The sequence below is a fragment of the Canis aureus genome, chromosome 24 (assembly GCF_053574225.1).
Source record: "Canis aureus isolate CA01 chromosome 24, VMU_Caureus_v.1.0, whole genome shotgun sequence".
NCBI classification, from domain to species: domain Eukaryota; kingdom Metazoa; phylum Chordata; class Mammalia; order Carnivora; family Canidae; genus Canis; species Canis aureus.
In genome coordinates, this window is record NC_135634.1 from 32,828,741 (window position 1) to 32,853,993 (window position 25,253).

Below are 25,253 nucleotides of genomic sequence, written 5' to 3' on the forward strand. Positions count from 1 at the left end.
AAGACATTACATACTTACACAAAGGTAAGAATTACAGCAAACTTCTTGTCAGAAAATATGCAAGCCAGTAAACAATGGAAAAACATATTTAAAGTGCTGCAAGAAATTAAAACCTGTCAACCCAGAATTCTATAGCCAGTGGAAATATCTTCATAAATACAAGAGAAATAAATACAAGAGAAATAAAGACAAATAAAGACTTATTCAAACGAACAAAAATTGCAAGAATAGTCATGAAAAGACCCATCCTAAAATAAAATATTAAAGGAAAACAACAAAAAAGAAAGTAAAAAAAAAAACTTTTTTTCTGAACAAAGAAAAGTCTGTCTCCAGAAATAAGTAAAATAACAGTAAAATATAAAAGACATTTTCTTATTTTTAATTGCTCAAAAGAAAATTGGCTGTCTATAGGGGGAAACAATTAGAAAGGTCCTAGATTTTAATCCAAACATATAAATATTTACATTAAATTTAAACAGCCTGATCACATCAATTAAAACATAGAGATTGTCAAATTGCATCTTTTTAAAAAGTAAGATCCAACTATATGGTTTCTACAAGAAATACCCTTTAAATATACAGACATTAAAGGAAAGAAAAAATTATATTACAAAATTCTATTTTAAAACATGCTAACAATAATAATTTTAGACAAAGTAGACTTTATAACAAGGAATATTATCTAGAATAAAGAAGACATTGCATAAAGATAAAGGAGTAAATTCATCAATATGCAATTATAATTGTGTATGCATCAAAACAGAGCTTCATAATACTTGAAACCAAAACTTGTAGGACTGAAAGGAAAAAAATAGGCAAATCCATAAGTGTTGGAGACTTCTACTTTGCTCTATCAGTAACTGAAAGAACAACTTGATAGGAAACAGTAAGGAGAAAGAAGATTTGAACAACATTAATAAATGTTTTACTCTTGAACTGATGAAAGAAATAAACAAAGACCTAAATTAATAAAGACACATGCCATTGTTCATGGATTGAAAGTCTCAACATTGTTAACATGTTAGTTCTTTCAAATTAATCTGTAGACAATGCAATCTTAGTTAAAATTCCAGAAAGATGTTTTTCAAAGTTGACAAGCTAAAATTAGTGAGGAAAAGAAACTAAAATAGCCAAAATCATTTTGAAAAAAAAAAAAAAAGTTTGAAGACTCAAACTATTGGTTTTCAAGAATTACTATAAAGCTGCAAAATTTAGCACAGTGTGTTATTAGTGAAAAAAAAAGCTCAAACATGTAAATAGAACAGAATAGAATCCTGAAATAGTCACCCTCCAACACACATGTATAGTTGATTTTTAACAAAGTTGAAAAGACAAGCCAATGAAGAAAGGATCCTCTTTTTAGCAAAAGATGGTGGAATTAGAAAACTGTAAGTAGAAAATGAACCTCAACTCATAATTTATATCATACACAAACATTAACTTCAAAAACTAACATTCTTAAATGTAAAACATCAAACTATAAAACTTCTAGAACAAAATACAGGAGAAAAATCTTTGTGATTTTGAGTTAGGCAAAGATTCATTAGCTATGACACCAAAAGCACAGTCCAAGAATTAAATATTGATAAACTGGACTTCATAGAAATTAACACTTTTATTCTTTGAAAGGCACTCTTGAGGCAATGAAAAGACAAGCAACAAATTGAGAGGAAATGGAAAACAACCCAAATGCCCTTCAGCTGGATAAAAATAGCTATAGTGTATCCAAACACTGGAATTCTACTCTCCAATAAAAAGGTAAGAACTAATGATGATACAACCAACAACATGGATGAATCTGAAAGAAGCCTCACGATCAAAAATCTACTTACCATACAATTACACTTATATGACATTTAATAAAGGCAGAACTGTAGTGATAGAAAACAGATCTGTGGTTGCCAAAGACTGGGAAGTTGACTCTAAGTCACAAAGTAATTTGGGGGCTTCTTTGAACTGTTCTTGTATCTTGACTGTGATGGTAGTTACACATGTGTGCCTTCAAAATGCATAGAGAGTATAGTTTATTTTTTGTAAAGATTTTATTTTTAAGTAATCTCTACACCCAATGTGGGGCTCAAACTCACAACCCTGAGATCAAGAGCCACCTGTTCTATCAACCAAGCCAGCCAAGTGGCCCTAGACTGTTCATTTTTATTTTTTTTTAATTTTTATTTATTTATGATAGTCACAGAGAGAGAGAGAGAGGCAGAGACACAGGCGGAGGGAGAAGCAGGCTCCATGCACCGGGAGCCTGATGTGGGACTCGATGTCGGGACTCCAGGATCACGCCCTAGGCCGAAGGCAGGTGCTAAACCGCTGAGCCACCAAAGTTCGGATCCCGAACTTTTTATTAAAGAAAAATAAATTCCATCCAGAATAGGAAGAGAATCATAAAATATTTAGGAATAGAATTAAGAAGAAATGTAAAGTAGCTACACAAACAAATTTTAAGGGGACAATTCCATTTAAAATAAAGGCCTTTTGTAAGACTCCTATGGGGAAATGTTATGTGTGTGCAAAGTCACACATTTTCTTTTGTTTCATTTTTTAAATTTAAATTCAATTTTCCAACATACGGTATAACACCCAGTGCTCACCCCATCAAGTGGCTTCCTGGGTGCCCATCAACCAGTTACCCCATCTCCACCCCCACTTCCTCTTCCTCAACCTTTTGTTTGTTTCCCAGAGTCAAGAATCTCTCATGGTATGTGTTCCTCTCTAATTTTTCCCACTCAGTTCCACTCCTTTCCCTTATAATACCTTTCACTCTTTCTTATATTTCACGTATGAGTGAAACCATATGAGATTGTCCTTCTCCAATTGACTTATTTCACTCAGCATAATGCCCTCCAGTTCCATCCACATCGAAGCAAATGGTGGGTATTCGTCTTTTCTGATAGCTGAGCAATATTCCATTGTATATATCATATATATATATATATCACATCACATGTGTATATATCACATCTTCTTTTCCCATTCATCTGTCAAAGGGCATTGTGGCTCCTTCCACAGTTTGGCTATTGTGGACATTGCTGTTATGAACATTGGGGTGCAGGTGTCCCATCATTTCACTACATCAGTATCTTCGGGGTAAATACCCAGCAGTGCAATTGCTGGGTTGTAGGGTAGTTCTATTTTTAACTTCTTGAGGAACCTCCATACTGTTTTTCAGAGTGGCTGCACCAGTTTGCATTTCCACCAACAGTGCAAGAGGGTTCCCCTTGCTCCACAGCCTCTGCAACATTTGTTGTTTTCTGAGTTGTTAATTTTTACCATTCTCACTGGTGTTAGGTGGTATCTCATTGTCGTTTTGATTTGTATTTATCTGATGGCAAGTGATGCAGAGCATTTTCTCATGTGCTGTTGGCCATGTGTATGTCTTCTTTGGAGAAATTTATGTTCATTTCTTCTGCCCACTTCATGATTGGATTCTTTGTTTCTTGGGTGTTGAGTTTGATAAGTTCTTTATAGATCTTAGATACTAGCCCTTTTCTGATAGGTCATTTGCAAATATCTTCTCCCATTCTGCAGGTTGTCTTTTAGTTTTGTGGACAGTTTCTTTCTCTGTGCAGAAACCTTATCTTAACTAAGACCCAATAGTTCATTTTCGCTTTTGTTTCCCTGGCCTTCACAGATGTATCTTGCAAGAAGTTGCCGTAGCCAAGGTCAAAGAAGGTTGCTGCCTATGTTCTCCTCTAGGATTTTGATGGATTCTTGTCTCACATTTAGATCTTTCAAGCATTTTGAGTTTATCTTTGTGTATGGTGTAAGAGAATGATCTAGTTTCATTCTTCTGCACGTGGTTGATCAATTTTCCCAACATCACTTATTGAAGAGATTGTCCTTTTTCCAGTTGATAGTCTTTCCAGTTGATCATAGAGTTGAGTGCTCATTTCTGGGTTCTCTATTCTGTTCCACTGATCTATGTGTCTGTTTTTTCAAAGACAATTCATCAAAACACAATCTTTTGGATATTCACATTGAAATAGTTTTTGTTTGTTTTTTAATAAAATACCTAGGATTAGTAAGCATATAGAGAAAAATAGAACTTTCAAACCTTATTAGTGAAATTATGTATTTATGCTGCCTTTTTAGAGGATAATTTTACAATACTTAATAAAAACTTTAACCTTTGAATCAATAATTCCCCCACTGGAATTTGCTTTAAGAATATCATTGAAGAGGGGCGTCTGGGTGGCTTAGTCATTTAAATGTCTGCCTTCGGTTCAAGTCATGATCTCAGGGTCCTGAGATTGAGTCCCACATCATCAGGCTCCTTGCTCAGTGAGGAGCCTGCTGCTCCCTTTCCATCTGCCTGCTGCTCCCCCTGCTTATAGTCTCTCTATCAAATAAATAAAATCTTTTTTAAAAGCAATATCATTGAAGATATGTGTAAATGTCTAGTTATTAAATTAATAATTTTATGGTAAGTGAAGTAAATAATCTATGCTGGATTCATTAACCCCACTGATTACATGGATTATGCTATACCCGTACACTGTAATATAGTGAGAAATTTTAAGAGGTTTTGAAGAAGCTATTTAGTCCATCAGGCTACAATCAGGAAGATGGAAGCTGAGCAAGGTATTCACATGGATATAATTTAGTCTAGGAATTTGGTTACATAGTTATTGGAAAAATAAAAGAATAAAAGGGAATATTGAGCTTACCCAAAGCTCAATCTTTCCTTACAAGATCTCTGACTGTCCTTAATAACTGAAGGAAGCACAACATCCCCACAAACCGAGGTGTTAGGTTAAAATGGTGACTAGGTAGTAATACTAGCAATGAGGCAATTTCACTCATCTTGGTAATCACTTCTGTACAAGAATCTTTGGTGTAAGGTGTGATGGAGCAGATCCTGAAAATTCAAAACCCCAACTGGCATTATTTAGAATCAGTGAACAGAAAGAAAGACAAAGATATTTCTAAAGGTCTTGGAACTGAGGGTGGGTACTTTTAGGCTGCAACTGGTGGGGGAATGCTATCCTGCTCCACTAGGAACATTTACTAGGTCGTTTTTAAAATTTTTTAAACAGGCTTCACACTAATGGAGCCTAATGCAGGGCTTGAACTCACAACCCTGAGATCAAGACCTTGAGATCAAGGCCTGAGGTGAGATCAAGAGTCAAAGGCTTAACCAACTGAGCCACCCAGGCACCTCTCTAGGTCATTACTGAAGTTAGTTGTATGGCTCATTATTTGGGCAGGATCTGATGCTTTAATTTCTGTAGGTATTATACTTGAACATTTTCAGTCTTGCCTTGTTTATGAACCCCATCCCATCTCTATCTTTACAAGAGTGACTTTGTGACTTGTAATGAAGCATATGTTGAGGCACTGAGTATACCAACTCATTTTTGAACTCTATGAGCAAATAAAGGCTTGCCCAGGAAGGTCAAGTCTAATTTCAGGTTCATTTTGTTGGTGTATCTGTAGAACACCAGCAAATTGTTACTAGAACTTTTGAAAATTTCATAGGTAGAATGTTAGGATTTTTAAAAATATGTGGAAGATTCTTGGGTGTTAATACTTTACATCAAGAGCTGAATGTGTTTCACTGGTAAAGAAACACCACCAGAGTTTGTGGGAGATATTTCTGACATAGTATAAATACACAATGCTTTAGAGAGACGTGTCATTTCAATTCCAATTGTGTTAAGGCCTCCTGATTGACCATTTATGTTGCAAGTAGAACAAGAGGATGTAGAAGTACCTGTGGATGATGATGGGTGTATCTTGTCTGATCCTTGCTAAATTATTAATTTGGTTATTCTCCACTGATAAATGAATCCATATTTAATTCTAGTTGTCTAACCTCATACTTTTTGTACCAGGAGAGTCAGGCATTGGAACTTCATGGAGGGGTATATGGTTAAAAAATAAGCAGGATCAAAGAAATTTCTTCATTTGGAACTGTGAAGTATATAGCCCATATTTGCTGACACCTAGCAAATTCATGAGATAATCATTGCACCACTATGGGAGGTTATGGATTGCCCCTATCAATGGCAGCTCCTCCAGAGAGATGTTAGAATATTAAGACATTAATACATAAAGATCAGGACCACCTCTTCTCATTGACTTAACACAATTTGGAAAGAGGTAGTTCTAATAGAGGAAATCAACAACTTTGAGCTTAAAATAAAGTTAAAATGGTAAATGTGATCCTTCAACAGGAAAGTCTTCTTAAGTAAATGAGTTAACCTATCAGGAATCCAGATTCAGCAGTTTGAGGATTTGGTCGAGGAGGTTACTATTTAGCCAAACAAAGTCTCCACAGTCAAGACTAAGAAATTCGTAACACTTATTAAGGATCAGGGGGGTGGGTAGGGACAGAACACTCAGCTGCTACTATGCTCTCATTTTCTCCATTAAGGCGGAAATGGATTGGGAATATCCACATGAGAAAAATAAAGACCAAAAGAGAAGACAACTAACCAAGTCTGTTTCCTCTACATTTTGCAACATTTATGTAGAAATGATGTTCAATGTATATCAGAAGGAAAATTAACGCTGTAATCTTATACACCTCAGAAGGAAGGAGACGGAAGGAAGGAAGGAAGGAAGGAAGGAAGGAAGGAAGGAAGGAAAGGAGGGAGGGAAAAAGTTAATTTACTATATGCCAGAAACTGATACCAGATAGTTTCACATAGGTTAACTCATATTTAAATTCCATAAACACCTGAAAAGTTAGCTTTTGTCTTTTCCATTTTTAAGATGAAATATATATATATATATATATATATATATATATATATATATATATAGTTATGATTAAAGTCAAATAGCTGTAAGGTGGCAGAGCTGGAGTTTATCCTGAGTCTGTATCTATTCTATCTAATTATAATATAGAATTGTAAAACCAAACCCATGGCTGTGGACTAGCATCAGCAGGAGAGTGAAGCAGAACAAAAGAAGTAAAATCTGACATGAGGCTTGAAGAAAGTTAGATGATTAAACTGCAACAAGAAAGGAATTCATCAAAAGCGTTGCTTCAAGAGGGTTGTAGCACCTTAGATAATTTCACTGGAAATGAAGAAAGCTCCAAAATTAATGACCTAAATGCCCATCTTCATAAGTTACATAAATGAACAATAGAATAAACTCTAAGAAAGTGATAAATAAAATAATAGTAGAAACGAATGAAATAGACATCAATAACAAAAAACAAGGAGAGTCAAGAAAACCAAAATCTTATCCTTTGCAGTTAAAAACACTGGGAAAATCTTTAGCAAAACTTTTCGAGAGAATAAGGAACAGAATATAAATAAATAATTTTATCAATTGGAAAAATCTTACATAACCACATATAGTAAGAAAACTATAAATAACTATGTGCTGACAGTTTGAAACTTATATAAAATCAACAAATACACATAAAAATCTAACATATCAGAATTGACTCAAAAAAAATTTAAAAACTTGAAAATTCTGTATTTGTTAAAGAAATGTAAATGATGGTTTAAAAATCCCCACCATAGGGGTGCCTCCATGGCCCAGTTGGTTAAGCGTTCAATTCTTAGTTTCAGCTCAGGTCATGTTCTCAGGGTGTGAGATCAAGCTCAAGCTCTGCATAGGGTTCTGTGCTGCTTAAGATTCTCTCCCTCTCTTTCTGCCCCTCCTTGTTTGCACTCTCTTTCTCCTCTCTAAAAATAAATAAATAAATAAATAAATAAATAAATAAATAAACAAACTAACAAACAAATAAATAAATAAAATCCCCACCCTAAAAGCAGTAGGCTCAGGTGATTTTATAGATAAGTTCTACAAAACTTTCAAGGAATTGATCATCCCAATTTAACACAAATTCATTCTAGCAGTTAAAGCATAATAAGGAAAAACATTTCCCATATTATTGTATGAGGACAACATAACCCTTATTCCAAAACAAGATTAATACATTCTGTGAAAGGAACATTACTGGCTTATTTCACTTGTGAAAATAAGTGAATAATGCAGGTTCAAAAATCCTAAGCAAGATATTTGCAAATTAATTCAACAGTGTATATAAAAGATTATCATAATAATCAAGTAGAATTTATCCCACTAAAGCAGAAGAGTTTTAATAACAGAAGATCCTTAAATGTAATTCACTACATTAGTAAATTTAAAAAGAAAAATCATATCATCATATGATATAGGCTGAAAAAGTATTTGTTGAAATGTAATATTGATAAATAATAAAAACTCTTAGTAAATGAGAAATAGAAGGGAACTTCTTTAACCTGATGAGGAGAGCTATTTTTTTGTAATGTCCTAAAGCAAACATTATCCTCAATTTGAAAACACAATTTGATTATTTTCTTTAAAAGCAAGAGCAATTTGATCTCACTTCTAACAATATTAAATAGGTAATCTTAGCCAATGTAATAAGACTCAAAAGAGCAATTAGAGTGACAAGGATTGTAAGGAGGAAGTAAAATGTCACTATTTATAGATTATGTGATCATTTACAAAGAAAATCTGAAATAATTTACTGAAAATTTATTTAAAGTAACAGAAGAGCTTAAAGCTGCCTGGTAAATACACATATTTATTTATATATATTTACATATATTCAAAAATTAGTTGCATTTCTAGACAACAGTGGCAAATAACTAGAAAACAGAAAGAGAAAGTAGCATTTATAGTAGTCTCAGAGAAATTAAGAATCAAGGAATAACATTAACAAAATATATGCAAGTTGAGAAATGTTATAGGAAGCTTATAAATGGAGAGATAAAACGTATTCTTATAAAAATGACTTTTCCCAAATTGAATTACAGATACAATGAATTCCAATTAAAAGCCCAGGTCTTTGTTTGCTTTTAGAATTTGATAATATTATATACAATATATAATAAAAAGTAGAAAGCCACAAATATTCAGGACACTTCTAAAGGAGAAGTATATGGAGAGGGCACATGTCCTAAGTAGATATCAGGAATGATTATAAAACCATGGTAATTAAAACAGTATGTATTGATACAGAGATAGACAAATTGAACATTAGAAAAACCATCACTAGGGATCCCTGGGTGGCGCAGCGGTTTGGCGCCTGCCTTTGGCCCAGGGCGCGATCCTGGAGACCCGGGATCGAGTCCCACGTCGGGCTCCCGGTGCATGGAGCCTGCTTCTCCCTCTGCCTGTGTCTCAGCCTCTCTCCTCTCTCTGTGTGACTATCATAAATAAATAAAAATTTAAAAAAAAAAAAAAAAAAAGAAAAACCATCACTAGATCCATGAGTATGTGGAACTTTGGATTAGGACAAAAGTGGAATGTCTGATCAGTGAAGAAAACTAAGGATTATTCAATAAATGGAACTAGAAATAAAGAGTCATCAATGTAGAAAATGATACAAATGAAATTCTATGTCACTTAATGGCCAAATATCAATCCAAGTGAACCAAGGACATAAATGAAAAGACAAAACTTTAAAACTCTTAGTAAAAAAAATAAAAGAAAACCTTTTAAATCTTGAAGTGAAAAAAATATTTTTAGACAACATATCAAAAAGGGGCTATAAAGGTAAAGACTGATATATTTAACTGTATTAAAATTAAGAACATTTTTGTTCACCTAAAAATGTCATAGCTAATGTGAGTAACAAGTTGAAAACTGGGAGAATATATTACTATGCGCACAACTGAAAAAGGATTTGTATCAACACCATATAGAGAACTACTATAAAGCACAAACAATCCAACATAAAAATGGGCAAAAGACGTGAACAGGCATTTAAGAATGGGAAGGCCATATAACCATTAAACACTTGAAGATATGTCTAACACCATCAGCAGACTAGGAAATCAAGACCATGATGGGATATCACTTTAGACTCATTTAAAAATTACAATTCCAAGTGCTATAAAGGATGTGAACACAGGATATCTTTTACACTGCTGTGGGAGTAAATTTGCAAAAACAGCTTGCCACTGTCTCTTAAAGTCTTTCATATATATTATGACCAATGGCTCTACTCTTTGTTATATACCCAAGAGAAACTCTTGCACATTTTCAATAGTAAATATGTATAAGAATGTTCATAGGAGCACTGTTCACAACAGCAAAAGCCTGAAGTAATCCAAAAACCCATCAACAAAAGAGTAAATAAAAGAGCTGTGATATACTTATACAGTAAATAGCATGTTACATGTCAGAAAAATGAACTACTGCAATATGCAATAATATCATGATAAATTTTAAAAGTCTTCCAACATTACATGTAGCATATTATATAGTAAAAAAAATATCCAAAAATTACACACATACACACACACACACACACACACACATACACACAAAAAATGTTATGAATATCTAAAAAGGAAATCTTTGAAATACACAAAAGACAAGCAAGGGCATGAATCAACATAGGAATCATAATGATGGTAATGTCAGGTGGGAGGAGACAGCAGAATGATATGTGGGCAGGGGGAGAACACGTGATTATTTATAGGTTATTTTTAAGGTCCTGGCTTTAATTTCAACTTATGGTTTTTGGATATTTATTACAGAATTAAAACAAACAACAAACAAACAAATAAATGTATGGGCCATGCATGCATGTGTCTGAACCAAAGATGATGGCTAATACATCTAATCATAATTAGGGAAAAATAAGGAGCACTTAAGAAGTCTCTGGATCAGCAATATCCATAGAACTCTCTGAGATGGAATATTCCATATCTGCATTAAGTCCAGTGCAGTAGCCACTAGCTTACACTAGGTACTCACAATGTGGCTGGTACAACTGAGGCACAAAATTTCCAGTTGTATTAACCCGAATTAATTTATATTTAACTTTAAATAGGCACACAGTAAAAACAACTTTCAGTGGTGGGAGTATTGTTACTCCCAGTGTTGTACTGAAATTAGTATTGTTCAGGGATCAGTGAGCAAAATGACTTGGCTTAAGTAAATGGTTCTTAGCAGAAAGTAACCAAAAATAAGGTTGACCAGAGATAAAAGTTACTTACCTTGTGAAAAATCCAGTTCACCATCTCCAAAGAATGGAATGTCTACTTTTCTTTCCTCTTCTTATCTTTCCACATAGAGTAGTGTGAGAAGGATATTTAATAACAAAATTCAACCACCACTTATGATATGCATTCATTCATTCATTCATTCACTCCTCGTTTAATTTTCTCCCTCCTTAAGCTCCCTGTTTCAGTAAACAAACAAGACTTATTGTAAACAAAGAAGATATAAGCCAGTTATTATTTGAGTAAAGTCTAAGTCTGCATGTTTAAATGTATTTACCTCCTTCTTGTTAATGGCATCATTCAATCACAGTTTAGTAGCTTCCAAGTGAGAGGATTAGAAGTGTCAGGGGAATTGCTCACTCAAACCAGGAAATGTGGGGTTTTTAGTTCAAACAGTATCTGAAGGAAGCTGGTAAGCAACAGCTGAGAAGATGAAAGATCAGACCAACGCCTCCCTTTGAAGTAAAGACTACTCAGACTGTGAGTATAACAATGTTCATTACTGCCAGAACTCCAAGTGGCTGTTTGACGCATGCTTTAGAATGTATCATAAAATCTATAAAAATATCAACAAGATGCTTTCAAGTGACACGAAACAGCTAGAGTGCCCTATTTGCAGGGACACTGCTGTTTAAAGGCAATTTGCTGGATTGCTTTCCATCTGGGACCAACGCAAGTGCCTTCCAATCTCTCTCCCTCCCTCCCCCTCCTCGCCACCCCACACCCCTTCCTTTCTTGCTCCCTCCTCCCATCCCCAGCTAGAAACTAAGATTTTAAATGTTTCATTTCTGCTTCCTTTGAGGGCCAGGAAGAGAAAATGAAGCTTTTCTTGGCTTGCTTCTTAACTCTCCTAAGAGATTCAGAGACAAAAAGATTGCTTTGGGAAAATAATAATGCCAAATGAGCATTAAAATAATAAATGGGTTTTCTGGAAATTAGGTTCTCAGAGGTCATGCAATTAAAAGTTAGGAGGAAAACACACCTCAGGCTTGATTGGAGGAGACAAGCGAGAGCCAGGGCAAATACTTCCACCATACTTCAAGTTCCATTCAAGGTTTGAAGCAAGGGAGCTTGTTGATTAATCTATTTGCATACTTTCAGGACTTGATAACAAGCCAGAGTGTAGTATAATTTCATAGGCACTGATTATTAATAATAATGAGGACCGTGATTAGGGCCCTGAATATGGAGGGGTCACAGCAGGGTGCAAGGCAAACATGAGTCAGCAGCACAATATTATTTGAAAAATAACAAACAAAGGCCCTCAACTGCCTGAGGAGACATGTGGATGCCTCTCATTACATGAATGTTGATATATTAGACTTTATCGTGGCACAGTTAAAATCAAGGAACTTATTTCTCATATACTGTCCTCAGAAAAGCTTTATGGAAATTCAAGGACACTTGGCAGCTTGTGTTTCAATAAACGTGCTTCCCTTGTGACTAGTGGGTCTTTCAGTAAGAGGATCTGTTGGGATTCTTCACTTCTCCCAGCAACCTCTACCACAGGATCGATCCCTGACCAAAGTACGGAGAAGAACCTTTCACAGAAGAGTGCTTGCTTGCCTTGCTGAAGAGGGCAGAGGTGTCCAGAAGTAAAGCAACTGTGCCAAAGACCCAGAGCTGGTAAGGGGCTAAGTTTTGGATCAGAACCTTGGTTCCTTCCACCTAGTGCTCTCTAGATAGCCCACGAAAATTCCAACTTCATTTTCTCACTGGACTAGACAGCCAGATCTGAGCAATAGGACAGAATTACATATCATTTGGCTGCAAAATCCTGAGAATTTGACAAACCAGCTCTAAAAGCCTACTCTTCATCAGACCAACAAGCCATTTTTGAAATACAGTGTTTCACACAAAGGAGTATTTGGTGAGGAATAGAAGCAAAGTGACATTTCAGGCTAATATGTTTGGATGAATTAAACTGTGGTTGACGTCTTCATTTGAGGAAATACTTCTCACTTATTCCCCCTCACTCCAAAACAAGCATGAAATGATAACGTGAGAAGCAATGCTATGCTAACGCGTGTGACTATGTGTCTGAGTCTACACAAATGCCCAGCTGAAAACATCACCCATACCCCAGCTGTGAGGTCTGTAATACATCTTTCTCCCCAGAGTGTGTTCTGCAACCCACACATAACAAAGGCCTGCTTAGAGGGTCTCTAAGGTCCTTTCAGATCTAGCATTCTCTGGTACTATAATTTGAAGTTTTCCTTCAGACCTCTTAGCTCTTTTGTTAAGCTTAAAAGATAGTCATCTGTTTCAACTTTTGATTAATTCCGAGCTTTAATAATAGAATGTTATAGCACAATTCCTTTTAAATATGTTATAAAAGCTTAGCTTTTTAATGCCTCAAACACTTTTTTTCAAAGGAATATGAAACTTCTTGAACTTCTTGAAACTTCTTCAACTCTGCTTCCCAATAGCAGGCTTTCCTCAGTTGCCCTTTTGATTCTATTACATGGTAGATGAAAGCCACAATCCTCCTTACTGAGAGGTGGGGTCTATGTCTTCTCCCCTTGGATCTGAGTGGGCTCATTCCTGCTTAATCAAAGAATACAGAAAAAACAATAAATACAGGGCTCGTTTCTGGGTCTTGGCCTTAAGAATTTGGCAGCTTCCACTTCCTGTCTCCAGAGTATTCAGCCATCATGCCGTGATGGAGACAAAACAGCATTCTGGAGGCAGTTGCATAAGGAATTGAGGCCCCCAGCTGAGCACCCAACCAAATCCAGCACCAATTTGCCAGTCATGGAAGTATGCCATCTTGGAAATAGGTCTCCCAGCCCCATTTCAACCATTCCAGGTAACACTGAATGGAACAGAGAAGAGTCAGCAGACTTCTGACCAAATTGCAGATTTGTGACAGAGTGAATGGTTGTGTTGAGGTAGTTTGTCATGTATCAATAAATATTACTAGTAGTAATGATGATAATGAAGATAATAAAGGCAATGTTTTATGAGGATTTATCAGGTTCTAGGTATAGTGCAAAGCACGTCACATGAGTTATATCGTTTAATTTTCACAACAAATCAAGGAGGTAGCCACTCTTATTCCTCTTCATAGAGAAGGAAACCAAAGCTTCACGTCACCAAACACCTAGCCCAAGTTTATTTAGTCAGTAAGTGCACTCACAGGTCACCAACCCAAATCCGCCTTCTTGTTCTACGCTGAATTTCCCTGTCTCTTGATGGCCTTGATGATTCATCCTCTACATGGCTTTGACTACTGCCTTTCTACAAAAGATACCTACATCTGTTCTGATAGTTCTGACTTCTCACAAGCTTCCACTCGATATCTGTAAGAGCATAAGTAAATGTCTCCTTGGATCTTCTACCTCTGTGCTACTTCTAAACCTTGCAATTTTCATCTGCAATTCCTTTGTTTGCCACTACTTCCCTTCTGGGCAGTGGGGATCCCACAGGAATGGGCTGGGTCTTATTCTTCCCAATATCTTTAGTGTCTGGCACATAGTTATTTGATTCTGCACAAGTATATTTAACTACATTATTTTCCTGCTTTCACCTCAAAGTCATTATGTCCCAAAACAAACTATCATCATCTCCATTGTCTCCTCTTCCATATTCCATCAGAGACTTCACCATACTCATAGTCCTGCAAACTTGGAAGCATTTGAGACCTGCTTCTCCTTCAGGCAGAGTCCTGTCAATTCTTCAAAATACCTCTCGCTTCTCATGTGTTCATTATATTCCCTCATCCTGACTCCCTACTACCTCTGGATTATTGTAATTTTCCTAAAACTGGTTTTCTTGCTTTGTCTTCTCTCTTCCAATCCATTTTGAACTTTTTTTTCACAAATGCCGAATGAGTCTTTTTCATGAATTGCCTTTATCTCATCACTGCCCTCTCAAAATCCTTCAATGGCTTGCTACCCCCAGGATCATGTGTCACTGTTAGTTTTATGAATCAGGTAAGATGCTTTCACTTGCAAGTGAAACTCAACTTGTACTGGTCTAAACAAAGAAATCTGGAGTTCAGAACAAGGATCCAATGGTTCAAGATGTTAAGGATCTAGTTTCTTTGCATCTCTCCAACATTGGTTTCATGCCATGCCTGGCCTCTATCATTTATGTTGCCTCGTGGTGGCGTTGGGCTACATATACCCTTGATAACTTCCAATAGATTTACTCCCTGTAGCTTTTTTTAAGAGTAAAGAAAAACTTTCCCAAAAATATCCAGTAGACCTTTCATTTCATTTCTTTAACAAGTTAAACTTGCTGTGGCTTACAACAAGTGTTTATTTCTAGCACATTAAACACATTCAGTAAAGGTTGGCTGTAGTTCTGCTTCCTATAGTCTTCATTCCAGGATCCAGACTGAATGGGCAGCCCTTATATGGGATGTTACCAGAACCACACCTGGGCTCTCTTTCCTAGATCAAAGTGAGCCTCATGACCAAACCTGACATCTGTGAGGTCAGGGAAATCAGTGGGATCACAGACAAGGACAGCATTATGGGAAATAATAATATTCTTCAGCCTAAATTGGGTCACGTACTGATTCTTGAACCCATCACCTGTAAATGAATAGAGACTGTCCCTCTGCCAAGACACACGCTTTGAGCTGAGAGTCTGGTTCCCTAGGAGTTTTGCTATTATCCAATAGGGAAAGAAGGTTGAGGATTTACCATAATGTCCAATATATATTTAGCATTCAAGATCTCAACCCAGTGGTCCAGTCTCCTACTGCTCTCCCACTCATCAATGAGCACTTTCTTCTGTGGACAGACATCTCCAATGCTGGTTATGTTGGTTTTTCTACCTGGAATGCCTTCTTGTCTGGCCTCCCATTCTGCACACACCTATCCATCTTCTAGGAAACTCCATCCAACAATTCCACCCTCTGACAGTACTTCTCCAACATCAAACATCAAACACCACTTACTAACATGAACTCTTAGAATTTGAGATATCCAACAACCTTAAAAATAATTTAGCTCAGCATCTCCTAAAGGGAGGATACCCCAATCTTTTACATGTTTTGTGCCCTCCCACCACAAAAGTAAGTGGTAAAAAATGTGGTCAGAACCCCTGTATGTGTGGTATAATCTCTCTTAGTTATTCATAATGTTCAGTAGCACCTAAAATCTTCAAGAGGTCTTTATAAAGTTATTATAATTAAGAAATCAATAATATTAATAATAAAAACATTATATAAAAAATACATTCTATTAAAATCTATTTCTAAAATAAATATATTAGTATACATTTGAGAAAATAATAATTATTTTTTAACTAAGACACTGTTAAACTTTAACTTGGCATTTTCTAAATATGTTTGTCACTGACTAATGTTTTCCCTGTAACCTAGATTGGAAAATGCTGACGTAGGCCAAACCTCTCAATTAATAGACTATATTGTGAGATCCAGGTAAGTCTAGTGGCTTATCTAAGGTCATACAGCCTTTCTGTTTCTTTCTGTGTGAAACAGAAAGAGAGGCAGGCTCGGAGGTGAAAGTCTGAGGAGTATATCTGTCTTTTAATGAGTTTTAGTGTAGGTAACCACAAAACATTCAGAACATCAATGTCCTCTCCTTTGTCATATGAGGATCATAATGATATTGACTTCTCAGTGTTGTTGTGAAATGAGATAATGTCTGAAAACGCTTTATGAAGCACCCTATTTCATACAGATGTACAATTATTACATACTCATAATGAGAGCTAAAATTCAAGTCCCCAGGCTTCCAGCCAGTGCTCTATTTCTATACCATCCTGTCCCCAGCGTTCCCTCAGTCCCTTAATTCTTCTACTATGTTATTAGTCATTTGGCCATTTCCTATCTGTATCCTCAGCAAGGCTGTACGTTTCTTCAAGGTAGGTAATATATCTTCCATTTCCATTATTTGTTCATAGCACCAAGCACAATATGATGTATACAGTGTGTATTTGAGAAATAATAAATTGAATTTACTCCTGTGACAACTGGAACATGATAATCAGTGTAGAGAAAGTAAAATTTTCAGGTCCACTAATTTCTTTGTATCTATCTGAATACTGAGAAAGAATTGAAGGTAATTCCATGCCCTAAAAGAAGTGCAAAGGGAGTTTCAAAGAAAATGAGTTAGATAATTTAAAAGTTTGACCCGAGAAAGGAAGGTTTAGAAATTGAGAGATTTTTTTTAGTACTCATTATGAAAAATTCTAATTGTGTTTCAGAATGACAAGTCCTTGCAGTCTGAAGTTCTATATATAGTTACAAAATACTTTAAATAAATATACATGAGTTCATATTTGTTTCATACTTGCACTGACAAGTGCAAAGTCTGAGGAAGTTAGTAAAAATTGGGCTTTATTATTTCCATTTATTTAAGAATGGGAGGAATATTCAGTTCATCCATGATTCTAGAATTTTTTTTGTTTAAAGCATCAGTTTCCAAATAAGTGGTAAATGTTTGAAACTCTGTAGAGAAAAGGTCTGACCAATGCCAGGATTATTTTTCTCTAATAGGTCATGATTAGTGTTTGAAGTAGAAATAACTTATCAACGTTGCTTTTGCAGGATTAAAATTTTGTTTTCCTGCCTGTATCTTTCAATAGGCACTGATGGATAAAATTTGGTTTTGAAACTGACTTTAAAAAATTACAGCTTTTCTACTTGTTTGTTCAATATCTCCCTTCATGCAATTCTTCATTAATATTCCCAGCTAAGTAGGTTCACAGGATATTAATGAGTGGCATATTTCCCGTCTCCTTTAGCTAGAAATCCTGGAAATACTTAAAACAGAAGAATGAACTTTTACTACAAACATATTTAGAAGTTTAATTAGCCAATATAGTATATAATTGCATGTATCAGTTAGGATAAGTTAAATTTTGCTATAACAATAAACATCTCCTAAATATAAGAGTTTATTTCTTGCTCTATTACCTATCTAATATAGGGAGTCAGGTGGCTGCACTCATCCTAATCATTCAGGGTCTCATTCTGATAGAGGAGTATGCTTCCACACTCACCATGTGGGTGACTGGGAAAGTTACAACATATCACACTGACAATTGAATGCTTCCACTCTTAGCAAAAATACACAACACTTCCACTTCCCCTTAATTGAATAAAAACATAATCTAATAATTTCCAGGTCAATCTGGTCATTTTGGTAGTTTCTTTTTGGGCTTGGTATTCTCACTTAAATTCTACTCTGCATTGTCTGGTACATCAGTCACTAGCCTCATGTGGCTAATGAGCTCTTGAAATATGCTAGTGCCAATTAAGATGTGCCATAAATAAATAATACTGGACTTCTATAAGACAGTACAATTAAGAATGTAAAATATCTCATTAATCATTTTTTAATATTGATTATAGGTTGAAATGATATTTTAGATATATTGGGATAAATAAAATATATTATTAAAATTAATTTCTCTTGTTTCATTTTACTTTATTTATAACTATTAGAAAATGTAAAATGTCCATATGTGCTTTGTGTTGTATTTTGATTGTGTAGCATTTCCCTGGTCAGTTCAGGGTTTTGTCAGCCAGTTTAAGAGTCTGCTCTTTCCCTTCGTTCAGGGGCCAACTCTAGGTGATCAGAGTGTACATGGAGGACACTGAGTGAGAGGCTTATCTGGGATAGGCAGCCCTCTGTTCTCCTTGAGCTTCTATAGAGATAGACTTCCTTCCACTTGGTCTTTCAGGGACAGCCCCTAAACCCGCCACACTTAGCTGAGGTCAGTATTTCCAGCAAGACTTGATTGATACAAACCATGTCTGCACACAGACAAGATTCTCTCAAGGATACTAAGAGGCCCACACTCATCCTCTGTCCATCTCAGATCCATTGTTCTCTTCTGGGCATATTCAGGGCTTCTTTATAAGGTTGACAGTCTTCCTGAGCAACACTCCCAAACTTATGCACATTTTTTATTTTGGTAAAATATACGAAATATAAAATTTACCATTTTAGCCATTTTGAGTGACATCAAGAATGTTCACATTGTTGTGCAACCACCACCACCATCCACCTCCAGAACTTGATCATCTTCCCAAAATGAAACTCTGTACCCATTGGACAATGTGCATTTTCATCATCTCTCTTCCACCCTAAAGGAGCTCAACCCAGAGTTAGGCCACTGGCTTTGTCTTCCTAGAAGACACATCAGGGATTCAGTCTGCATTCAATTGTTCTCTAGAAAATTCTTAAACATCTCCAAAGGAAAACTGCCTAAACAAATACTCTATTTGCTTGTAGACACTGTCCATATAGCATTTTATCTAAACTTTTAAGAGTTAAGTATTTGTAAAAACCATATTAACAGGGAAAACAAGCATAAGCTGGGACTATCCTACATATGTTCACCCTTTGTATAAATCAGCTGTTCTTAAAGTGCAGCCTGAGGATCTCTGGGGTTCCTGAGACTCTCTCAGGAGGTAGGCAAAGTCAAAACTATTTTTATAATAATGCAAAGATAATATTTGCATTTTTCACACTCATTCTTAGGAGTGTACAATAGATTCTTCCAGAAACCACATGACATATGATGTCAAGGCTCTGATAGCTAAAGATATATATGTTTTTATATTCTTAAGCTTTCCAGAATTTTCCAGGGTTGTTCTTTTAGGGTATGAACATGTATGTTTTCCCAGATTAACTCTCTTTTTTTCTCAGGGATTCTACTGAACTTCTACAATTTTCTACAAGCTATCTTCACTTATATCTGCTATAACCTCTGCCTCTACAATTTCATTATTGTTCAATAAATCATTATTTTGAAAATCTAAAATTGTCTTTAGGCTTATGTATAAATTCAAGAAGAAGAAAGTAGATTTTATCATCTTCTTTTGCAATTCTTAAAAAAATATATCAGTTTTCATTTCTAATAAAGCAAATATCGGTATATATAACCTATCCACCACCACCACCCCTGCAAAAAAAGATCTGTGGGATCCTCAATAATTTTTTTAAAGATTTTATTTACTTATTTAACACAGAGAGAGAGGAAGAGAGAAAGAGAGAGCACAAGTAGGGCAAGTGGCAGAAGCAAACTCCCTGCTGAGCAAGGAGCCCAATACGGGACTGGGACTTGATGCCAGGACACCCCCCCCCCCCCCACCCCGAGATCATGACCTGAGCTGAAGTCAGGCACTTAACCAACTCAGCCACCCAGGAGCCCTGGTTCTCAATAATTTTTAAGAGTGTAAAGGAATCCTGAAACCAAAAAGTTTGAAAAAAATCCTGTTATAGATAAATGGTATGCTAAATCTTGGGATTTTAGCCTGTTTAGACATAAAACTCTTTATCACTCTAAAAAAACTTACCTCTTACAATGAAAAGTTCTATTTTGCATGACAAAGGCCAGGAATTTGAGTCTGTTTTCTGCAGTCCATTCTACTTAATGATGTCTTTTTAATGGTAGAGAGGCTGAGGGAAGACTTAGAGAGGATTAAAAATCGTGTCTTAGTAGTTTAGAATATAATTCTTACATATGCATAAGTCATGTTGTGAGAAGAGGATATTTGGTTAGGACTCATGATTTTGAACACCCAAAACCTGTTCTGTTATCACTCTTAGCACTTTGAAATGGTCAAAAGATACCTGAACGAAGAATACAGCCAGACAAATAAACACTTTTGACTGGAGAGTTAGCTTTAAACTCCAACACAGAGCCCTAGCCCTTGTGAAGTGACTTAGGCCACATGATGTGCCAAGGACTTCTTGACTGTACTAGAGCCTCTTACTTGACCCCATTCTCTCTAGAAACAAATGTGGATGACCCATATAACTCAGTGAGACAGCAGCTGAAACATTTTCTGAAATAGTCACATTTCTATCTACATTTCATGATTTGTAGAGCAAAGATGATTCCAAGATCTATCTACATCTCATGACTTGTAGAGCAAAGATGATTCCAAGACAAAGATGACCAAAGATAGGAGGTGGAGAGTGAAGGGGGTACCATTTGACCTAGTAAAGCTTAAATTCCTCCTACTAATGTTCCTTTCCCCAATAATCTTGCTCAAATTTAATTTTGAGATAACCCAATCTTAGTAGCATTCCAACTTTCTACCCTCTTGGGTGGTGGTAGTGGTGGTGGGAGAGTGCCTTACCACTTTCTCGGCCAAGGTAACTTGGTTCACTCCTAGTTAGTAATCAGTTCAGCCCACTCAGTTCTTAAGACAGTAAATACCAAGCTGGCCAGGATCCCAACATTCCTAATAGCAGATAGAATGTGGAACTGGGTTGCAAACCTATTTGTAATATCCTCCAAGAGAGGGCTAAAGCCCCTGCTTGGATATTGCTTCAAGCAAAATGGGATTCACTGGGCCCAGCCCACTCCCAGCTACTTGGCAGGGAGTCAGACTAGTGTCAGTAGAGGGTCTAAAAGACCCCACGGATGACATAGTGACCAGTCAGTACCTTGAATTCCAATGTCCCTTGACCATTGTCATTTGGGAGAAGGGGATATCTCTAGAGCCATCTCTAATATCAGGTCAGTTCTCTTAGTCAAAGCCACATTTCTTCTCTCCCCAGCCAGCTTATCATTATAGTCCTAAAACTCCTTATGCATAAGAGCATAGGACCTAATTTACTACCTCACTATATTCACTTAGCCTCTTCCATCCTCCAGTCCTTGACACATGGTATCACTGGTTGTCTCAGCCACATGGTACCATTGGCTGCCTCGTCCTCCCCTATGTAGGTGGTGGGCTCTAGCAGAGTTTCCATCATGCCTGTGTGACAGAAGCCACAGAAGCTCCAGTGCCCAGGTTCAATGTGTCTCGACCTATGCAGACTCTGGTTCCACTCACCTTTGGAGATTCAGCCAAAGTTCCATACTACGGAGCACGGGATCCACTTCTCCAGCATTAACTCAGTGGGGCCAAGTAACAAAATCCTGAAATGTGGAGCGTAAACTTTCACCAACAAGAGACAGGATGAAACTATGACTCAGCAGGTAAATTTTTCTCCCTTCCTGCCTCTAACGAAAGGTTCCCAGGTACGGTGTTCGGGATAGCCTGTCCCAAGATGGCCACATGACTATGTAACTGGTTGGTTTCTTTCCTTCTTTTCCCAACTTTCCTGTTTCCCTCACCCTTGAAACTCTAGTGTCCCACACCCACTACCCCCTTCCCCAAGAAGACATTACCACGTAAGCTTTGCCTCAAGTCCTCTTATGATGTAACTTAGACACTGAAAGCCTCAGATCAATTGCTCTTCTCAAGGGACAGACAGAAGATATTGATGGGAAGGTGTCTGGAGCCATACTTTGTGTGCCTAGAGCAATTAAAAACAAGTAAAAGTTTTGATACAGAACTCATCTGTTCAACAGCAGTTTGGCCACTTGTAAATGAGGACACTCTTGTGCTCCTCTTAATTATGTTGTTCAATCTTACACTTTCCCTCATCCTCAGAGCCCTGCTCTTCACTTCTGGTTACTCTCCTTGCCTACCTGGGCCCATGGCAGTTTGTCTCACCTTTACTCCCTCTTGCTGGCCTCCAAACTCACCTTCATCTGTGCTCTCTCCAGCTCAGATGGAGTCACTCAGGTCTCTGGTTTCTCTTCTTCACATGTGGACTCTCATGCCATGTGCCCACTCCAGGGACCCAGAAAGCCAGCTCAATAAGCCTCAGCAGGTGGCCACAGTATCCTGTACCCTTAAGTAGAAAAGAAATATTTAGAAGCACTTGATTGGTAATGTAGGGAAACTTTAATGAGATAATATTATAGGAAATTAAACAATTCCCTTAAATGTACATTTGTTTCTTATTGCAATATGAGGATCAAGTTTGAGAAATGGAACCTATCAAGGAAACCCACCCAGATAACATGTAGCTAGAGTTCTGTCGATACGCACAAACTATCTTGAGGAGAGGGAGAGAGATCAAAAATCGGTGAACCAATTGACTTCTTTGAATCTCTGTCTCTTCAAGTCTTTTCACCAAAAATTTGTCCAGCAAGCATATTATAAATGAAATGCAATGAATCCGATTGGTTTCAGGTTAATCAGTGAAAGATAATAGTGCATTTAGTAAGCAAAGTGATAGCCAGAGATACATCTGCTTAAAACAATAGAGCTGGGGGAGAGATTCGGGGGGCGGGGGGGATGAAACAGGCTAAAAAACCAAAGGGTGGTGCCTGCTGGAGGTCATGCTGCCCTTTAGTGGCTGAACCAGGCCTAGACCCAGGCCTCCTGCTTCCTAGGATACAGGGTGAGATTGGTGATTAATTCTTTGAGAAGCCCAAAGTAAGCTCTCTTGTTGGGTCATAGGACATTCTTATTATCCCTTGTCTGTCTCAGTTTCTACTGCTCTTCTGTCAGCCTCCAAAAACGGGACATGAAAATGGATTTGTTCAAGTGGTGACCCACAGATTCCAAGCCTTAGCACCTTTTTAAATGAGCAAGTGACACAGTGCCAGGCAAGATGCAACCTCCGCAAATGAATTAATTAGACTTTCAAAAAGAGCAAGCAGACTTGCCGTGGTGTTTTATTACACAGTTTTCTAAGTGGTAATTGAAAAAGAAGCACTTGATTTTAAATTCCCTCCCCGAGGTGTTAATTATGGCAGGGAGGGACTGTAGAGACGAAATCCTATGTAAAATGAATCGCTCCATCGCTCAGGACTGGCGGGGTCCAGAGACCCTCATACTCACTTTGGGAAATTGAAAGGGAAAGAGCAAGACACAAGGTGGTAGTTTGTCTCTGGGATCATTAGCCATTGCTATACTGGAGAAATTGAAAATCTCTCTTTTGGTGATGTTCTTCCAAAGTACTACAGATCAGGAGGTTAATATGAATCAAATTAAAGGGAAACACTGAACTTGAATTGTCTTCTGTGTAGCCTGTCGTGTCCCTTCTATTTCTCTCCTCTCCCTTTCCTTCCATCAGGAAAACTTAGTCTTTGGGCTAACTCAATGCCATTCAAGTTCCTTAAGACATTGAAACTCTATACAGGGGAATGCAATATTCTGTTCTCGTAGAAGATGTAAGAAGGGGAAGACAGGCATATGACACAAATGTGAACAGATCGATGGCTCCAACAGCACAAGAAACAAGGAAGTACAGTTGACTCTTGAACAAGTAGGGAGGTGAATGGGCACCAAACTCCTCCAGTCAAAAATTTGCATATAACTTTTGAGTCCCCAAAAATGTAGTTACTAATAGCCAACTTTTGACAAGAAGCCTTATTGATAAGATAAACAGTCAATTAACACATATTTTATATGTTATACATATTATATGCTATATACTTACAATAAAATGAATTAGAAGAAAATGTTATTAAGAAAATCCTAAGGAAAATACATTTACAGTACTGTACTACACAAAATCCACGTGTAAGTGGACACATGCAGTTCAAGCCTGTGTTGTTCAAAGGTCAACTGTACAGTGTCTGTAACACACACACAGAGTAGAAGATTTATCCACAGTGTTATTGGTCCATACAGTGTTAGGAGACAGAGTCAGAGTTGAGAAGTATTACAAAATCATCCAATCGAATTCCTTCACCAGTGCTATAGTCCTCCTGGACATTCAGGATTCCAATTAGTAAGATTCGTAAGAGTATGGGTTCTAGAGACAAAGTGACACTGAATCATGACTCCATCATGTAACCTTAGGAAAGTTACTTAACCTCCCTATGTGTCAGTGTCCTCAGCAGTAAAATGAGGGTGATGTACATACTCTTTTCATCAGAACTAAGTTCACATATATAAAGCACTTAAAATGGAGCCTGGCACATGGGAAATTTTACCTAAATGCATATTTGTTTTGGAGTGGCAAAGGAGGTCTTATACAACCTCACAGATGAGAGAAAGATGATGCAGAGACACTTGCGGGGACCTGTAAAGGGTGGGAAGGGAGCGACTGCAAGGGACATAAGACAGGACCGAGTCACAGAGGTGCACACACACACACACACACACACACACACACGATGCCTAGACAATAAGCCCACCTACCCATGACCCAACCCACTTTGTAGAAGGAAAGGAGAAATGGAGCCCAGATCAACTGAGTATTTACACCAAAGACACTGAGGGAAAAAAATGTGGAAAGATCTGCATCTCTCTTAAAATAATTAGGTATGTTTTTGCTATGGACACCAGAGAGAGCTTAAGAGCTAAATTCAATTCAATTTCAGAGACAAAGAATCTGTTTTGCACAACTGAGATTGTGACTCTGAAATTCATACCCACCAATCAGATCAATGAAATCATCCAGGGCTAGCTTGCTGCTGCTTTCCGGCTTTCTATTTCCACAGCTGCTTCCTCTGAATGTGGCCAGCTCCTGCCCCTGCCGCTCCCCGGAA

General features: G+C 37.0%; 1 long non-coding RNA gene across 3 annotated transcripts in view; it reads right to left on the reverse strand.

Moving 5' to 3' along the window:
• The window catches only part of LOC144296513 (uncharacterized), a 37,363-nt gene that overhangs the window by 8,036 nt on the left and 4,074 nt on the right, over positions 1-25,253 (reverse strand). For 2 of the 3 annotated variants that reach the window (XR_013363611.1, XR_013363612.1), the window contains 4 exons: positions 22,449-22,597; positions 22,089-22,216; positions 21,751-21,836; positions 19,934-20,373 (listed from right to left, as the gene is read on the reverse strand). This is a non-coding gene — a long non-coding RNA (uncharacterized LOC144296513). Of the gene's footprint in view, positions 1-19,933; positions 20,374-21,750; positions 21,837-22,088; positions 22,217-22,448; positions 22,598-25,253 lie in introns of those variants that run through there. The other variant, XR_013363613.1, reaches the window with a different exon arrangement.